This window comes from Salvelinus fontinalis, chromosome 5, assembly GCF_029448725.1.
Source record: "Salvelinus fontinalis isolate EN_2023a chromosome 5, ASM2944872v1, whole genome shotgun sequence".
NCBI lineage: Eukaryota > Metazoa > Chordata > Actinopteri > Salmoniformes > Salmonidae > Salvelinus > Salvelinus fontinalis.
Window position 1 is genome coordinate 65,751,730 of NC_074669.1, and position 17,499 is coordinate 65,769,228.

Sequence of the window (17,499 nt, forward strand, 5' to 3'; positions counted from 1 at the left end):
CTCTGTCTCTTTCTCTCTCTCTCCTTCCCTCCCCTTTTCTCTCTCTGTCTCTTTCTCTCTCTCTCCTTCCCTCCCCTTTTCTCTCTCTGTCTCTTTCTCTCTCTCTCCTTCCCTCCCCTTTTCTCTCTGTCTCTTTCTCTCTCTCTCCTTCCCTCCCCTTTTCTCTCTCTGTCTCTTTCTCTCTCTCAATTCAATTCAAGGGCTTTATTAGGAAACATGTGTTAACATCGCCAAAGCAAGTGAAATAGATAATAAACAGAAGTGAAATAAACTATTAAAAATTAACAATCAACATTCACAGAAGTTCCACAAGAATAAAGACATTTTAAATGTCATATTTTGGCTACAGTGTTGTAACGATGTGCAAATAGTTAAAGTACAAAAGGGAAAATAAATAAGCATAAATATGGGTTGTATTTACAATGATGTTTGTTCTTCACTGGTTGCCCTTTTCTGGTGACAACAGGTCACAAATCTTGCTGCTGTGATGTCACACTGTGGAATTTCTCCCAGTAGATATGGGAGTTTATCAAAATTGGGTTTGTTTTCGAATTCTTTGTGGATCTGTGTAATCTGAGGGAAATATGTGTCTCTAATATGGTCATACATTGGGCAGGAGGTTAGGAAGTGCAGCTCAGTTTCCACCTCATTTTGTGGGCAGTGTGCACATAGCCTGTCTTCTCTTGAGAGCCAGGTCTGCCTACGGCGGCCTTTCTCAATAGCAAGGCTATGCTCACTGAGTCTGTACATAGTCAAAGCTTTCCTTAAGTTTGGGTCAGTCACAGTGGTCAGGTATTCTGCCACTGTGTACTCTCTGTTTAGGGCCAAATAGCATTCTAGTTTGCTCTGTTTTTTGTTAATTCTTTCCAATGTGTCAAGTAATTATCTTTTTCTTTTCTCATGATTTGGTTGGGTCTAATTGTGCTGTTGTCCTGGGGCTGTGTGGGGTATGTGTTTGTGAACAGAGCCCCAGGACCAGCTTGCTTAGGGGACTCTTCTCCAGTTTCATCTCTCTGTAGGTGATGGCTTTGTTATAGAAGGTTTGGGAATCGCTTCCTTTTAGGTGGTTGTAGAATTTAACTTCTCTTTTCTGGATTTTAATCATTAGCGGGTATCGGCCTAATTCTGCTCTGCATGCATTATTTGGTGTTCTACGTTGTACACGGAGGATATTTTTGCTGAATTCTGCATGCAGAATGTGTTTGTCCCATTTTGTGAATTCTTGGTTGGTGAGCGGACCCCAGACCTCACAACCATAAAGGGCAATGGGCTCTATGACTGATTCAAGTATTTTTAGCCAGATCCTAATTGGTATGTTGAAATGTTATGTTCCTTTTGATGGCATAGAATGCCCTTTTTACCTCGTCTCTCAGCTGGTTCACAGGAAGTTACCTGTGGGTTCTGTAGCTCAGTCAAGGTGATTGGAGAATCCAGTGGGTTCTGTAGCTCAGTCAAGGTGATTGGAGAAGCCAGTGGGTTCTGTAGCTCAGTCAAGGTGATTGGAGAATCCAGTGGGTTCTGTAGCTCAGTCAAGGTGATTGGAGAATCCAGTGGGTTCTGTAGCTCAGTCAAGGTGATTGGAGAATCCAGTGGGCTCTGTAGCTCAGTCAAGGTGATTGGAGAATCCAGTGGGTTCTGTAGCTCAGTCAAGGTGATTGGAGAATCCAGTGGGTTCTGTAGCTCAGTCAAGGTGATTGGAGAATCCAGTGGGTTCTGTAGCTCAGTCAAGGTGATTGGAGAATCCAGTGGGCTCTGTAGCTCAGTCAAGGTGATTGGAGAATCGAGTGGGTTCTGTAGCCCAGTCAAGGTGATTGGAGAATCCAGTGGGTTCTGTAGCTCAGTCAAGGTGATTGGAGAATCCAGTGGGTTCTGTAGCTCAGTCAAGGTGATTGGAGAATCCAGTGGGTTCTGTAGCTCAGTCAAGGTGATTGGAGAATCCAGTGGGTTCTGTAGCTCAGTCAAGGTGATTGGAGAATCCAGTGGGCTCTGTAGCTCAGTCAAGGTGATTGGAGAATCCAGTGGGTTCTGTAGCTCAGTCAAGGTGATTGGAGAATCCAGTGGGTTCTGTAGCTCAGTCAAGGTGATTGGAGAATCCAGTGGGTTCTGTAGCTCAGTCAAGGTGATTGGAGAAGCCAGTGGGTTCTGTAGCTCAGTCAAGGTGATTGGAGAATCCAGTGGGTTCTGTAGCTCAGTCAAGGTGATTGGAGAATCCAGTGGGTTCTGTAGCTCAGTCAAGGTGATTGGAGAATCCAGTGGGTTCTGTAGCTCAGTCAAGGTGATTGGAGAATCCAGTGGGCTCTGTAGCTCAGTCAAGGTGATTGGAGAATCCAGTGGGTTCTGTAGCTCAGTCAAGGTGATTGGAGAATCCAGTGGGTTCTGTAGCTCAGTCAAGGTGATTGGAGAATCCAGTGGGTTCTGTAGCTCAGTCAAGGTGATTGGAGAATCCAGTGGGCTCTGTAGCTCAGTCAAGGTGATTGGAGAATCCAGTGGGTTCTGTAGCCCAGTCAAGGTGATTGGAGAATCCAGTGGGTTCTGTAGCTCAGTCAAGGTGATTGGAGAATCCAGTGGGTTCTGTAGCTCAGTCAAGGTGATTGGAGAATCCAGTGGGTTCTGTAGCTCAGTCAAGGTGATTGGAGAATCCAGTGGGTTCTGTAGCTCAGTCAAGGTGATTGGAGAATCCAGTGGGCTCTGTAGCTCAGTCAAGGTGATTGGAGAATCCAGTGGGTTCTGTAGCTCAGTCAAGGTGATTGGAGAATCCAGTGGGTTCTGTAGCTCAGTCAAGGTGTTCGGAGAATCCAGTGGGTTCTGTAGCTCAGTCAAGGTGATTGGAGAATCCAGTGGGTTCTGTAGCTCAGTCAAGGTGATTGGAGAATCCAGTGGGTTCTGTAGCTCAGTCAAGGTGATTGGAGAATCCAGTGGGCTCTGTAGCTCAGTCAAGGTGATTGGAGAATCCAGTGGGTTCTGTAGCTCAGTCAAGGTGATTGGAGAATCCAGTGGGCTCTGTAGCTCAGTCAAGGTGATTGGAGAATCGAGTGGGTTCTGTAGCCCAGTCAAGGTGATTGGAGAATCCAGTGGGTTCTGTAGCTCAGTCAAGGTGATTGGAGAATCCAGTGGGTTCTGTAGCTCAGTCAAGGTGATTGGAGAATCCAGTGGGTTCTGTAGCTCAGTCAAGGTGATTGGAGAATCCAGTGGGTTCTGTAGCTCAGTCAAGGTGATTGGAGAATCCAGTGGGTTCTGTAGCTCAGTCAAGGTGATTGGAGAATCCAGTGGGCTCTGTAGCTCAGTCAAGGTGATTGGAGAATCCAGTGGGTTCTGTAGCTCAGTCAAGGTGATTGGAGAATCCAGTGGGTTCTGTAGCTCAGTCAAGGTGATTGGAGAATCCAGTGGGTTCTGTAGCTCAGTCAAGGTGATTGGAGAAGCCAGTGGGTTCTGTAGCTCAGTCAAGGTGATTGGAGAATCCAGTGGGTTCTGTAGCTCAGTCAAGGTGATTGGAGAATCCAGTGGGTTCTGTAGCTCAGTCAAGGTGATTGGAGAATCCAGTGGGTTCTGTAGCTCAGTCAAGGTGATTGGAGAATCCAGTGGGCTCTGTAGCTCAGTCAAGGTGATTGGAGAATCCAGTGGGTTCTGTAGCTCAGTCAAGGTGATTGGAGAATCCAGTGGGTTCTGTAGCTCAGTCAAGGTGATTGGAGAATCCAGTGGGTTCTGTAGCTCAGTCAAGGTGATTGGAGAATCCAGTGGGCTCTGTAGCTCAGTCAAGGTGATTGGAGAATCCAGTGGGTTCTGTAGCCCAGTCAAGGTGATTGGAGAATCCAGTGGGTTCTGTAGCTCAGTCAAGGTGATTGGAGAATCCAGTGGGTTCTGTAGCTCAGTCAAGGTGATTGGAGAATCCAGTGGGTTCTGTAGCTCAGTCAAGGTGATTGGAGAATCCAGTGGGTTCTGTAGCTCAGTCAAGGTGATTGGAGAATCCAGTGGGCTCTGTAGCTCAGTCAAGGTGATTGGAGAATCCAGTGGGTTCTGTAGCTCAGTCAAGGTGATTGGAGAATCCAGTGGGTTCTGTAGCTCAGTCAAGGTGTTCGGAGAATCCAGTGGGTTCTGTAGCTCAGTCAAGGTGATTGGAGAATCCAGTGGGTTCTGTAGCCCAGTCAAGGTGATTGGAGAATCCAGTGGGTTCTGTAGCTCAGTCAAGGTGATTGGAGAATCCAGTGGGTTCTGTAGCCCAGTCAAGGTGATTGGAGAATCCAGTGGGTTCTGTAGCTCAGTCAAGGTGATTGGAGAATCCAGTGGGTTCTGTAGCTCAGTCAAGGCGATTGGAGAATCCAGTGGGTTCTGTAGCTCAGTCAAGGCGATTGGAGAATCCAGTGGGTTCTGTAGCTCAGTCAAGGCGATTGGAGAATCCAGTGGGTTCTGTAGCTCAGTCAAGGCGATTGGAGAATCCAGTGGGTTCTGTAGCTCAGTCAAGGCGATTGGAGAATCCAGTGGGTTCTGTAGCTCAGTCAAGGCGATTGGAGAATCCAGTGGGTTCTGTAGCTCAGTCAAGGCGATTGGAGAATCCAGTGGGTTCTGTAGCTCAGTCAAGGCGATTGGAGAATCCAGTGGGTTCTGTAGCTCAGTCAAGGCGATTGGAGAATCCAGTGGGTTCTGTAGCTCAGTCAAGGCGATTGGAGAATCCAGTGGGTTCTGTAGCTCAGTCAAGGCGATTGGAGAATCCAGTGGGTTCTGTAGCTCAGTCAAGGCGATTTGTGAATCCAGTGGGTTCTGTAGCTCAGTCAAGGCGATTGGAGAATCCAGTGGGTTCTGTAGCTCAGTCAAGGCGATTGGAGAATCCAGTGGGTTCTGTAGCTCAGTCAAGGCGATTGGAGAATCCAGTGGGTTCTGTAGCTCAGTCAAGGCGATTGGAGAATCCAGTGGGTTCTGTAGCTCAGTCAAGGCGATTGGAGAATCCAGTGGGTTCTGTAGCTCAGTCAGGGCGATTGGAGAATCCAGTGGGCTCTGTAGCTCAGTCAAGGTGATTGGAGAATCCAGTGGGTTCTGTAGCTCAGTCAAGGTGATTGGAGACTCCAGTGGGTTCTGTAGCTCCGTCAAGGTGATTGGAGAATCCAGTGGGTTCTGTAGCTCAGTCAAGGTGATTGGAGACTCCAGTGAGTTCTGGTAGTCTTTAATAGTTGATTCTAAGATTTGTATTTGATCATGTGTATGTTTTTGCTGTTTGTTATTTGTTCCAGGGCCAAAAAGATTGGAGAAGTGGTTTATTCATACATCTCCATTTTGGATAGATAATTCTTTGTGTTGCTGTTTGTTTAGTGTTTTCTAATTTTCCCAGAAGTGGTTAGAGTCTATGGATTCTTCAATTACATTGAGCTGATTTCTGACGTGCTGTTCCTTCTTTTTCCGTAGTGTATTTCTGTATTGTTTTAGTGATTCACCATAGTGAAGGCGTAGGCTCAGATTTTCTGGGTCTCTGTGTTTTTGGTTGGATTTGGTTTCTCAATTTCTTTCTTAGGTTTTTGCATTCTTCATCAAACCATTTGTCATTGTTGTTCATCTCTCTCTCTCTCTCTCTCTCTCTTCTCTTCTCTTCTCTTCTCTTCTCTTCTCTTCTCTTCTCTTCTCTTCTCTTCTCATTCTCATTCTCCCTCTCCCGTTAGGTCTAGATCTTTCTCTCTCCCTCCCTCCCCTTCTCCTCCCTTTCTCATTCTCCCTCTCCCGTGAGGTCTAGATCTTTCTTTCTCTCTCCCTCCCTCCCCTTCTCCTCCCTTTCTCATTCTCCCTCTCCCGTGAGGTCTAGATCTTTCTCTCTCCCCTTCTCCTCCCTTTCTCATTCTCCCTCTCCCGTGAGGTCTAGATCTTTCTCTCTCCCCTTCTCCTCCCTTTCTCATTCTCCCTCTCCCGTTAGGTCTAGATCGTAGATACACGTATAGAGATTGTGTGTTGTAATGTTTGCTCTCCTAAGGGATTAGACATCCTTACAGGGATTACTCTGACTTCTCAAACACTCCCCACGGCTGCAGAACACACACACACACAGCTCTGACCCCCACACCTGCCCTTTGACCCCTCTTTAGTTTCTAACCTACTCAGCCCATCAGATTGTGTGTGAGCTTTAGAGAACGTCGTCTGTCAGCTAACTCCTGTGTGTGTGTGTGTTGATTGTGGTCAGATGGGCCAGTCCGATTCCCCATCATTAGGCTCGGAGTGCTGCTGTTGTCCTGCCAACAAGGGTGTCAGTCCTAACTATTGTCAAGGGGCCTAGTCAGGCTAATGAGTCTTAAGACCCTTCATCTCTGATTGGCCAATACAGAAACCAATAGACGCACATTCAATACATACAGACACACTCACACACATACATACAGACTCGATACACACAGTCTGAGATTTCATACCGACTACCATCATATTAATGTCACATTATTTACACCTGAATGTTATCTAAACGTTATATCACAAGTACCACAAGATACAAGGATCAATAATTAGTTCTAAAAAAGAAACAGTCAAGTCGATATTTGGGAAATATTCATTTTTAATCGTAACAGACATTGTTGATTGTACATTAAAAGTTCCCAACCGTTTTTATTTTGAAAAATGCTACCTTTTGTGATTAGGAGATACAGAGTATTGGCACCACCTAGTGGCCAGCAACAGTATTACAGCCTCCTCAGAGAGATACAGGGTATTGGCACCACCTAGTGGCCAACAACAGTATTACAGCCTCCTCAGAGAGATACAGGGTATTGGCACCACCTAGTGGTCAGCAACAGTATTACAGCCCCAGAGAGATACAGGGTATTGGCACCACCTAGTGGTCATCAACAGTATTACAGCCCCAGAGAGATACAGGGTATTGGCACCACCTAGTGGTCAGCAACAGTATTACAGCCTCAGAGAGATACAGGGTATTGGCACCACCTAGTGGCCAGCAACAGTATTACAGCCTCTTCAGAGAGATACAGGGTATTGGCACCACCTAGTGGTCAGCAACAGTATTACAGCCTCCTCAGAGAGATACAGGGTATTGGTACCACCTAGTGGTCAGCAACAGTATTACAGCCTCAGAGAGATACAGGGTATTGGCACCACCTAGTGGTCATCAACAATATTACAGCCTCCTCAGAGAGATACAGGGTATTGGTACCACCTAGTGGTCAGCAACAGTATTACAGCCTCAGAGAGATACAGGGTATTGGCACCACCTAGTGGTCATCAACAGTATTACAGCCTCAGAGACACAAGGTTAAAACGAAATGGTGCTATTTAGGATTGAAACTACATGTCACATTATATACTTTTCTATTACACCTCTATTGAACGCTACCAAATCATGGACATTAGAGAGAGAAGAACATAATATAATAGTTTATTATCCATCAGAAAACAAACAGATAAACATTACATTATCCATCAGGAAACAGTAACTACATTATCCATCAGGAAACAGACACTACATTATCCATCAGGAAACAGACACTACATTATCCATCAGGAAACAGACACTACATTATCCATCAGGAAACAGACAGATAGACATTACATTATCCATCAGGAAACAGACACTACATTATCCATCAGGAAACAGACACTACATTATCCATCAGGAAACAGACACTACATTATCCATCAGGAAACAGACAGATAGACATTACATTATCCATCAGGAAACAGACACTACATTATCCATCAGGAAACAGACACTACATTATCCATCAGGAAACAGACACTACATTATCCATCAGGAAACAGACAGATAGACATTACATTATTCATCAGGAAACAGACACTACATTATCCATCAGGAAACAGACATTACATAATCCATCAGGAAACAAACAGATAGACACTACATTATCCATCAGGAAACAGACAGATAGACATTACATTATCCATCAGGAAACAGACACTGCATTATACATCAGGAAACAGACAGATAGACACTACATTATCCATCAGGAAACAGACACTGCATTATCCACCAGGAAACAGACACTACATTATCCATCAGGAAACAGACAGATAGACACTATATTATCCACCAGGAAACAGACAGATAGACATTATCCATCAGGAAATCAAACAGATAGACACTACATTATCCATCAGGAAACACACAGATAAACACTACATTATCCATCAGGAAACAAACAGATAGACACTACATTATCCATCAGGAAACAGAAACTACATTATCCATCAGGAAACAGACACTACATTATCCATCAGGAAACAGACACTACATTATCCATCAGGAAACAGACACCACATTATCCATCAGGAAACAGACACTACATTATCCATCAGGAAACAGACAGATAGACATTACATTATCCATCAGGAAACAGACAGATAGACATTGCATTATCCATCAGGAAACAGACACTACATTATCCATCAGGAAACAGACACTACATTATCCATCAGAAAACAGACAGATAGACATTACATTATCCATCAGGAAACAGACAGATAGACATTACATTATCCATCAGGAAACAGACACTACATTATCCATCAGGAAACAGACACTGCATTATCCATCAGGAAACAGACACTACATTATCCATCAGGAAACAGACACTACATTATCCATCAGGAAACAGACAGATAGACATTACATTATCCATCAGGAAACAGACACTACATTATCCATCAGGAAACAGACACTACATTATCCATCAGGAAACAGACACTACATTATCCATCAGGAAACAGACAGATAGACATTACATTATTCATCAGGAAACAGACACTACATTATCCATCAGGAAACAGACAGATAGACACTACATTATCCATCAGGAAACAGGCACTGCATTATCCATCAGGAAACAGAAACTACATTATCCATCAGGAAACAGACATTACATAATCCATCAGGAAACAAACAGATAGACACTACATTATCCATCAGGAAATAGACAGATAGACATTACATTATCCATCAGGAAACAGACACTGCATTATCCATCAGGAAACAGACAGATAGACACTACATTATCCATCAGGAAACAGACACTGCATTATCCACCAGGAAACAGACAGATAGACATTACATTATCCATCAGGAAACAGACACTACATTATCCATCAGGAAACAGACACTGCATTATCCACCAGGAAACAGACACTACATTATCCATCAGGAAACAGACAGATAGACACTACATTATCCATCAGGAAACAGACAATACATTATTCATCAGGAAATCAAACAGATAGACACTACATTATCCATCAGGAAACACACAGATAAACACTACATTATCCATCCGGAAACAAACAGACACTACATTATCCATCAGGTAACATACACTACATTATCCATCAGGAAACAGACAGACATACACTACATTATCCATCAGGAAACAAACAGATATACACTACATTATCCATCAGGAAACAAACAGATAGACACTACATTATCCATCAGGAAACAGACACTACATTATCCATCAGGAAACAGACACTACATTATCCATCAGGAAACAGACACTACATTATCCATCAGGAAACAGACAATGCATTATCCATCAGGAAACAGACAATGCATTATCCATCAGGAAACAGACACTACATTATCCATCAGGAAACAGACCCTACATTATCCAGCAGGAAACAAACAGATAAACACTACATTATCCATCAGGAAACAAACAGATAAACACTACATTATCCATCAGGAAACAGACACTACATTATCCATCAGGAAACAAACAGATAAACACTACATTATCCATCAGGAAACACACAGATAAACACTACATTATCCATCCGGAAACAAACAGACCCTACATTATCCATCAGGAAAGAGACAGATAAACACTACATTATCCATCAGGAAACAGACACTACATTATCCATCAGGAAACAAACAGACATACATTACATAATCCATCAGGAAACAGACACTATATTATCCATCAGGAAGTAGTGCCCTAAGTAGGGAATAGGGTGCCGTTTGGGACACTTGACAGTGTTTAGGGTTCTTTCTGAGAGGCCAGTTTGGGACAGTGTTTAGGGTTCTTTCTGAGAGGCCAGTTTGGGACAGTGTTTAGGGTTCTTTCTGAGAGGCCAGTTTGGGACAGTGTTTAGGGTTCTGTCTGAGGGGCCAGTTTGGGACAGTGTTTAGGGTTCTTTCTGAGAGGCCAGTTTGGGACAGTGTTTAGGGTTCTTTCTGAGAGGCCAGTTTGGGACAGTGTTTAGGGTTCTTTCTGAGAGGCCAGTTTGGGACAGTGTTTAGGGTTCTTTCTGAGGGGCCAGTTTGGGACAGTGTTTAGGGATCTTTCTGAGGGGCCAGTTTGGGACAGTGTTTAGGGTTCTTTCTGAGAGGCCAGTTTGGGACAGTGTTTAGGGATCTTTCTGAGGGGCCAGTTTGGGACAGTGTTTAGGGTTCTTTCTGAGGGGCCAGTTTGGGACAGTGTTTAGGGTTCTTTCTGAGGGGCCAGTTTGGGACAGTGTTTAGGGTTCTTTCTGAGGGGCCAGTTTGGGACAGTGTTTAGGGTTCTTTCTGAGGGGCCAGTTTGGGACAGTGTTTAGGGTTCTTTCTGAGGGGCCAGTTTGGGACAGTGTTTAGGGTTCTTTCTGAGAGGCCAGTTTGGGACAGTGTTTAGGGTTCTTTCTGAGGGGCCAGTTAGGGACAGTGTTTAGGGTTCTTTCTGAGAGGCCAGTTTGGGACAGTGTTTAGGGTTCTTTCTGAGAGGCCAGTTTGGGACAGTGTTTAGGGTTCTTTCTGAGAGGCCAGTTTGGGACAGTGTTTAGGGTTCGTTCTGAGGGGACAGTTTGGGACAGTGTTTAGGGTTCTTTCTGAGAGGCCAGTTTGGGACAGTGTTTAGGGTTCTTTCTGAGAGGCCAGTTTGGGACAGTGTTTAGGGTTCTTTCTGAGGGGCCAGTGTTTAGGGTTCTTTCTGAGAGGCCAGTTTGGGACAGTGTTCAGGGTTCGTTCTGAGGGGACAGTTTGGGACAGTGTTTAGGGTTCTTTCTGAGGGGCCAGTTTGGGACAGTGTTTAGGGTTCTTTCTGAGAGGCCAGTTTGGGACAGTGTTTAGGGTTCTTTCTGAGGGGCCAGTTTGGGACAGTGTTTAGGGTTCTTTCTGAGAGGCCAGTTTGGGACAGTGTTTAGGGTTCTTTCTGAGGGGACAGTTTGGGACAGTGTTTAGGGTTCTTTCTGAGGGGCCAGTTTGGGACAGTGTTTAGGGTTCTTTCTGAGGGGCCAGTTTGGGACAGTGTTTAGGGTTCTTTCTGAGGGGACAGTTTGGGACAGTGTTTAGGGTTCTTTCTGAGGGGACAGTTTGGGACAGTGTTCAGGGTTCTTTCTGAGGGGCCAGTTTGGGACAGTGTTTAGGGTTCTTTCTGAGGGGCCAGTTTGGGACAGTGTTTAGGGTTCTTTCTGAGGGGCCAGTTTGGGACAGTGTTTAGGGTTCTTTCTGAGGGGCCAGTTTGGGACAGTGTTTAGGGTTCTTTCTGAGAGGCCAGTTTGGGACAGTGTTCAGGGTTCTTTCTGAGGGGCCAGTTTGGGACAGTGTTTAGGGTTCTTTCTGAGGGGCCAGTTTGGGACAGTGTTTAGGGTTCTTTCTGAGGGGCCAGTTTGGGACAGTGTTTGGGGTTCTTTCTGAGGGGCCAGTTTGGGACAGTGTTTAGGGTTCTTTCTGAGAGGCCAGTTTGGGACAGTGTTTAGGGTTCTTTCTGAGAGGCCAGTTTGGGACAGTGTTTAGGGTTCTTTCTGAGGGGCCAGTTTGGGACAGTGTTTAGGGTTCTTTCTGAGAGGCCAGTTTGGGACAGTGTTTAGGGTTCTTTCTGAAAGGCCAGTTAGGGACAGTGTTTAGGGTTCTTTCTGAGAGGCCAGTTTGGGACAGTGTTTAGGGTTCTTTCTGAGAGGCCAGTTTGGGACAGTGTTTAGGGATCTTTCTGAGAGGCCAGTTTGGGACAGTGTTTAGGGTTCTTTCTGAGAGGCCAGTTTGGGACAGTGTTTAGGGTTCGTTCTGAGGGGCCAGTTTGGGACAGTGTTTAGGGTTCTTTCTGAGAGGCCAGTTTGGGACAGTGTTTAGGGTTCTTTCTGAGGGGCCAGTTTGGGACAGTGTTTAGGGTTCTTTCTGAGAGGCCAGTTTGGGACAGTGTTTAGGGTTCTTTCTGAGAGGCCAGTTTGGGACAGTGTTTAGGGTTCTGTCTGAGGGGCCAGTTTGGGACAGTGTTTAGGGTTCTTTCTGAGAGGCCAGTTTGGGACAGTGTTCAGGGTTCGTTCTCAGGGGACAGTTTGGGACAGTGTTTAGGGTTCTTTCTGAGAGGCCAGTTTGGGACAGTGTTTAGGGTTCTTTCTGAGAGGCCAGTTTGGGACAGTGTTTAGGGTTCTTTCTGAAGGGCCAGTTTGGGACAGTTTTTAGGGTTCTTTCTGAGGGGCCAGTTTGGGACAGTGTTTAGGGTTCTTTCTGAGAGGCCAGTTTGGGACAGTGTTTAGGGTTCTTTCTGAGAGGCCAGTTTGGGACAGTGTTTAGGGTTCTTTCTGAGAGGCCAGTTTGGGACAGTGTTTAGGGTTCTTTCTGAGGGGCCAGTTTGGGACAGTGTTTAGGGTTCTTTCTGAGGGGCCAGTTTGGGACAGTGTTTAGGGTTCTTTCTGAGGGGCCAGTTTGGGACAGTGTTTAGGGTTCTTTCTGAGAGGCCAGTTTGGGACAGTGTTCAGGGTTCTTTCTGAGGGGCCAGTTTGGGACAGTGTTTAGGGTTCTTTCTGAGGGGCCAGTTTGGGACAGTGTTTAGGGTTCTTTCTGAGAGGCCAGTTTGGGACAGTGTTTAGGGTTCTTTCTGAGAGGCCAGTTTGGGACAGTGTTTAGGGTTCTTTCTGAGGGGCCAGTTTGGGACAGTGTTTAGGGTTCTTTCTGAGAGGCCAGTTTGGGACAGTGTTTAGGGTTCTTTCTGAGAGGCCAGTTTGGGACAGTGTTTAGGGTTCTTTCTGAGAGGCCAGTTTGGGACAGTGTTTAGGGTTCTTTCTGAGGGGCCAGTTTGGGACAGTGTTTAGGGTTCTTTCTGAAAGGCCAGTTAGGGACAGTGTTTAGGGTTCTTTCTGAGAGGCCAGTTTGGGACAGTGTTTAGGGTTCTTTCTGAGAGGCCAGTTTGGGACAGTGTTTAGGGTTCTTTCTGAGAGGCCAGTTTGGGACAGTGTTTAGGGATCTTTCTGAGAGGCCAGTTTGGGACAGTGTTTAGGGTTCTTTCTGAGGGGCCAGTTTGGGACAGTGTTTAGGGTTCTTTCTGAGGGGCCAGTTTGGGACAGTGTTTAGGGTTCTTTCTGAGAGGCCAGTTTGGGACAGTGTTTAGGGTTCTTTCTGAGGGGCCAGTTTGGGACAGTGTTCAGGGTTCTTTCTGAGAGGCCAGTTTAACGATGACACGTTGCTTCCTCTCTGGTCTCCTTCGGAACCTCACCTCTTCATATACAGCTTCCTCTGCCACACACACACACACACCACACACACAACACAACACACACACACACACACACACACACACACACACACACACACACACACACACACACACACACACACACACACACACACACACACACACACACATTAACAGAAATCTTTATATTTTTATTGAACCATTATTGAACCAGGTGTGTGTGTACCTGTGTCTGGCTGAGTACAGACTGAGGCCAGGCTGAAGAGAGAGAAGACGATGAAGGCGATGATGATGAAGGCCAACTCCAGACCAGTGAACGGCAGCTCCATCTACACAAATACACATATTAATTTCACATGAACTATAATGGTGGATAGTGTTGGAGCTAGGAGCACAAGCATTTCACTTACTCCCGCAATAACATCTGCTAAATATCTGTATGTGACCAGTTTGATTTTGTAATACCATTTTTAACCTCTCGATGTTACAATACCACCAGCTGTTGCTGGGAAGCAGGTAGCCTGCCGGGTAGGAGCATTGGGACAGTAATCGAAAGGTTGCTGGATTGAATCCCAGAGCCGACAAGGTAAAAATCTGTCGTTCTGTCCCTCAGCAAGGCAGTTAAGGCCCCTCTGGGGCCCCCGTATTGAGGATCAGCGTTGCGCATATGTTGTTGCCTACCCTCACCACCTGGGGGCGGCCCGTCAGGAAGTCTAGGATCCAGTTGCAGAGGGAGGTGTTTAGTCCCAGGGTCCTTAGCTTAGTGATGAGCTTTGAGAGCACTGTGGTGTTGAACGCTGAGCTGTAGTCAATCAGAGCCGGTGTAGTAGGATTCGATCTTAGTCCTGTATTGACGCTTTGCCTGTTTGATGGTTCGTCTGAGGGCATAAGCGTCCGGGTTAAAGCCTGGCAGCTCTAGCCTTTAGCTCAGTGCGAATGTTGCCTGTAATCCATGGCTTCTGGTTGGGATATGTACATACGGTCACCGTGGAGATGACGTCGTCGATGCACTTATTGATGAAGCCAGTCTGTGATAGCAAAACTGTCCTGTAGCTTAGCATCTGCGTCATCTGACTATTTCTGTGTTGAGCGAGTCAAGATACCAGCTGTACGGGTATCTAACGGGTATCTAACCGCTGTACGGGTATCTAACCGCTGAACGGGTATCTAACGGGTATCTAACCGCTGTACGGGTATCTAGCGGGTATCTAACCGCCGAACGGGTATCTAACGGGTATCTAACCGCCGAACGGGTATCTAACGGGTATCTAACCGCCGAACGGGTATCTAACGGGTATCTAACCGCCGAACGGGTATCTAATCGCCGAACGGGTATCTAACGGGTATCTAACGGGTATCTAACGGGTATCTAACCGCTGAACGGGTATCTAACGGGTATCTAACCGCTGTACGGGTATCTAGCGGGTATCTAACCGCCGAACGGGTATCTAGCGGGTATCTAACCGCCGAACGGGTATCTAACGGGTATCTAACCGCCGAACGGGTATCTAACGGGTATCTAACCGCCGAACGGGTATCTAATCGCCGAACGGGTATCTAACCGCCGAACGGGTATCTAACGGGTATCTAACCGCCGAACGGGTATCTAACCGCCGAGCGGGTATCTAACCGCCGAACGGGTATCTAGCGGGTATCTAACCGCCGAACGGGTATCTAACGGGTATCTAACCGCCGAACGGGTATCTAACGGGTATCTAACCGCCGAACGGGTATCTAACGGGTATCTAACCGCCGAACGGGTATCTAATCGCCGAACGGGTATCTAACCGCCGAACGGGTATTTAACGGGTATCTAACCGCCGAACGGGTATCTAACCGCCGAGCGGGTATCTAACCGCCGAACGGGTATCTAACCGCTGAACGGGTATCTAACGGGTATCTAACCGCTGTACGGGTGTCTAATCGCTGAACGGGTATCTAACGGGTATCTAACCGCCGAACGGGTATCTAACCGCCGAACGGGTATCTAACCGCTGGGCGGGTATCTAACCGCCGAACGGGTATCTAACGGGTATCTAACCGGCGAACGGGTATCTAACCGGCGAACGGGTATCTAACCGGCGAACGGGTATCTAACCGCTGAACGGGTATCTAACCGCTGAACGGGTATCTAACCGCCGAACGGGTATCTAACCGCTGAACGGGTATCTAACGGGTATCTAACCGCCGAACGGGTATCTAACGGGTATCTAACCGCCGAACGGGTATCGAACGGGTATCTAACGGGTATCTAACGGGTATCTAACCGCCGAACGGGTATCTAACCGCCGAACGGGTATCTAACCGCCGAACGGGTATCTAACCGCCGAGCGGGTATCTAACCGCCGAACGGGTATCTAACCGCCGAACGGGTATCTAACCGCCGAACGGGTATCTAACGGGTATCTAACCGCCGAACGGGTATCTAACCGCTGAACGGGTATCTAACGGGTATCTAACCGCCTAATGGGTATCGAACGGGTATCTAACGGGTATCTAACCGCCGAACGGGTATCGAACGGGTATCTAACGGGTATCTAACCGCCGAACGGGTATCCAACCGCCGAACGGGTATCTAACCGCCGAACGGGTATCTAACCGCCGAGCGGGTATCTAACCGCCGAACGGGTATCTAACCGCCGAACGGGTATCTAACCGCCGAACGGGTATCTAACCGCCGAACGGGTATCTAACCGCCGAGCGGGTATCTAACCGCCGAGCGGGTATCTAACCGCCGAGCGGGTATCTAACCGCCGAGCGGGTATCTAACCGCCGAGCGGGTATCTAACCGCCGAACGGGTATCTAACCGCCGAACGGGTATCTAACCGCCGAACGGGTATCTAACCGCCGAGCGGGTATCTAACCGCCGAGCGGGTATCTAACCGCCGAGCGGGTATCTAACCGCCGAACGGGTATCTAACCGCCGAACGGGTATCTAACCGCCGAGCGGGTATCTAACCGCCGAACGGGTATCTAACCGCCGAACGGGTATCTAACCGCCGAGCGGGTATCTAACCGCCGAACGGGTATCTAACCGCCGAACGGGTATCTAACCGCCGAGCGGGTATCTAACCGCCGAGCGGGTATCTAACCGCCGAACGGGTATCTAACCGCCGAACGGGTATCTAACCGCCGAGCGGGTATCTAACCGCCGAGCGGGTATCTAACCGCCGAACGGGTATCTAACCGCCGAACGGGTATCTAACCGCCGAACGGGTATCTAACGGGTATCTAACGGGTATCTAACCGCCGAGCGGGTATCTAACGGGTATCTAACGGGTATCTAACGGGTATCTAACCGCCGAACGGGTATCTAACGGGTATCTAACGGGTATCTAACCGCCGAACGGGTATCTAACGGGTATCTAACGGGTATCTAACCGCCGAGCGGGTATCTAACCGCCGAACGGGTATCTAACGGGTATCTAACCGCCGAACGGGTATCTAATCGCCGAACGGGTATCTAACCGCCGAACGGGTATCTAACGGGTATCTAACCGCCGAACGGGTATCTAACCGCCGAGCGGGTATCTAACCGCCGAACGGGTATCTAACCGCTGAACGGGTATCTAACGGGTATCTAACCGCTGTACGGGTGTCTAATCGCTGAACGGGTATCTAACGGGTATCTAACCGCCGAACGGGTATCTAACCGCCGAACGGGTATCTAACCGCTGAGCGGGTATCTAACCGCCGAACGGGTATCTAACGGGTATCTAACCGCTGAACGGGTATCTAACCGCCGAACGGGTATCTAACCGGCGAACGGGTATCTAACCGCTGAACGGGTATCTAACCGCTGAACGGGTATCTAACCGGTATCTAACCGCCGAACGGGTATCGAACGGGTATCTAACGGGTATCTAACCGCCGAACGGGTATCTAACCGCCGAACGGGTATCTAACCGCCGAACGGGTATCTAACCGCCGAGCGGGTATCTAACCGCCGAACGGGTATCTAACCGCCGAACGGGTATCTAACCGCCGAACGGGTATCTAACGGGTATCTAACCGCCGAACGGGTATCTAACCGCTGAACGGGTATCTAACGGGTATCTAACCGCCTAACGGGTATCGAACGGGTATCTAACGGGTATCTAACCGCCGAACGGGTATCTA

The 17,499-nt window shown here is 47.4% G+C and overlaps 1 pseudogene; it reads right to left on the reverse strand.

Annotated features, from left to right (window-relative positions):
• Positions 1 to 5,561: 5,561 nt before the first annotated feature.
• On the reverse strand, positions 5,562 to 14,493 carry LOC129856044 (small integral membrane protein 31-like; annotated as a pseudogene).
• Between the last annotated feature and the right edge of the window lie 3,006 nt (positions 14,494 to 17,499).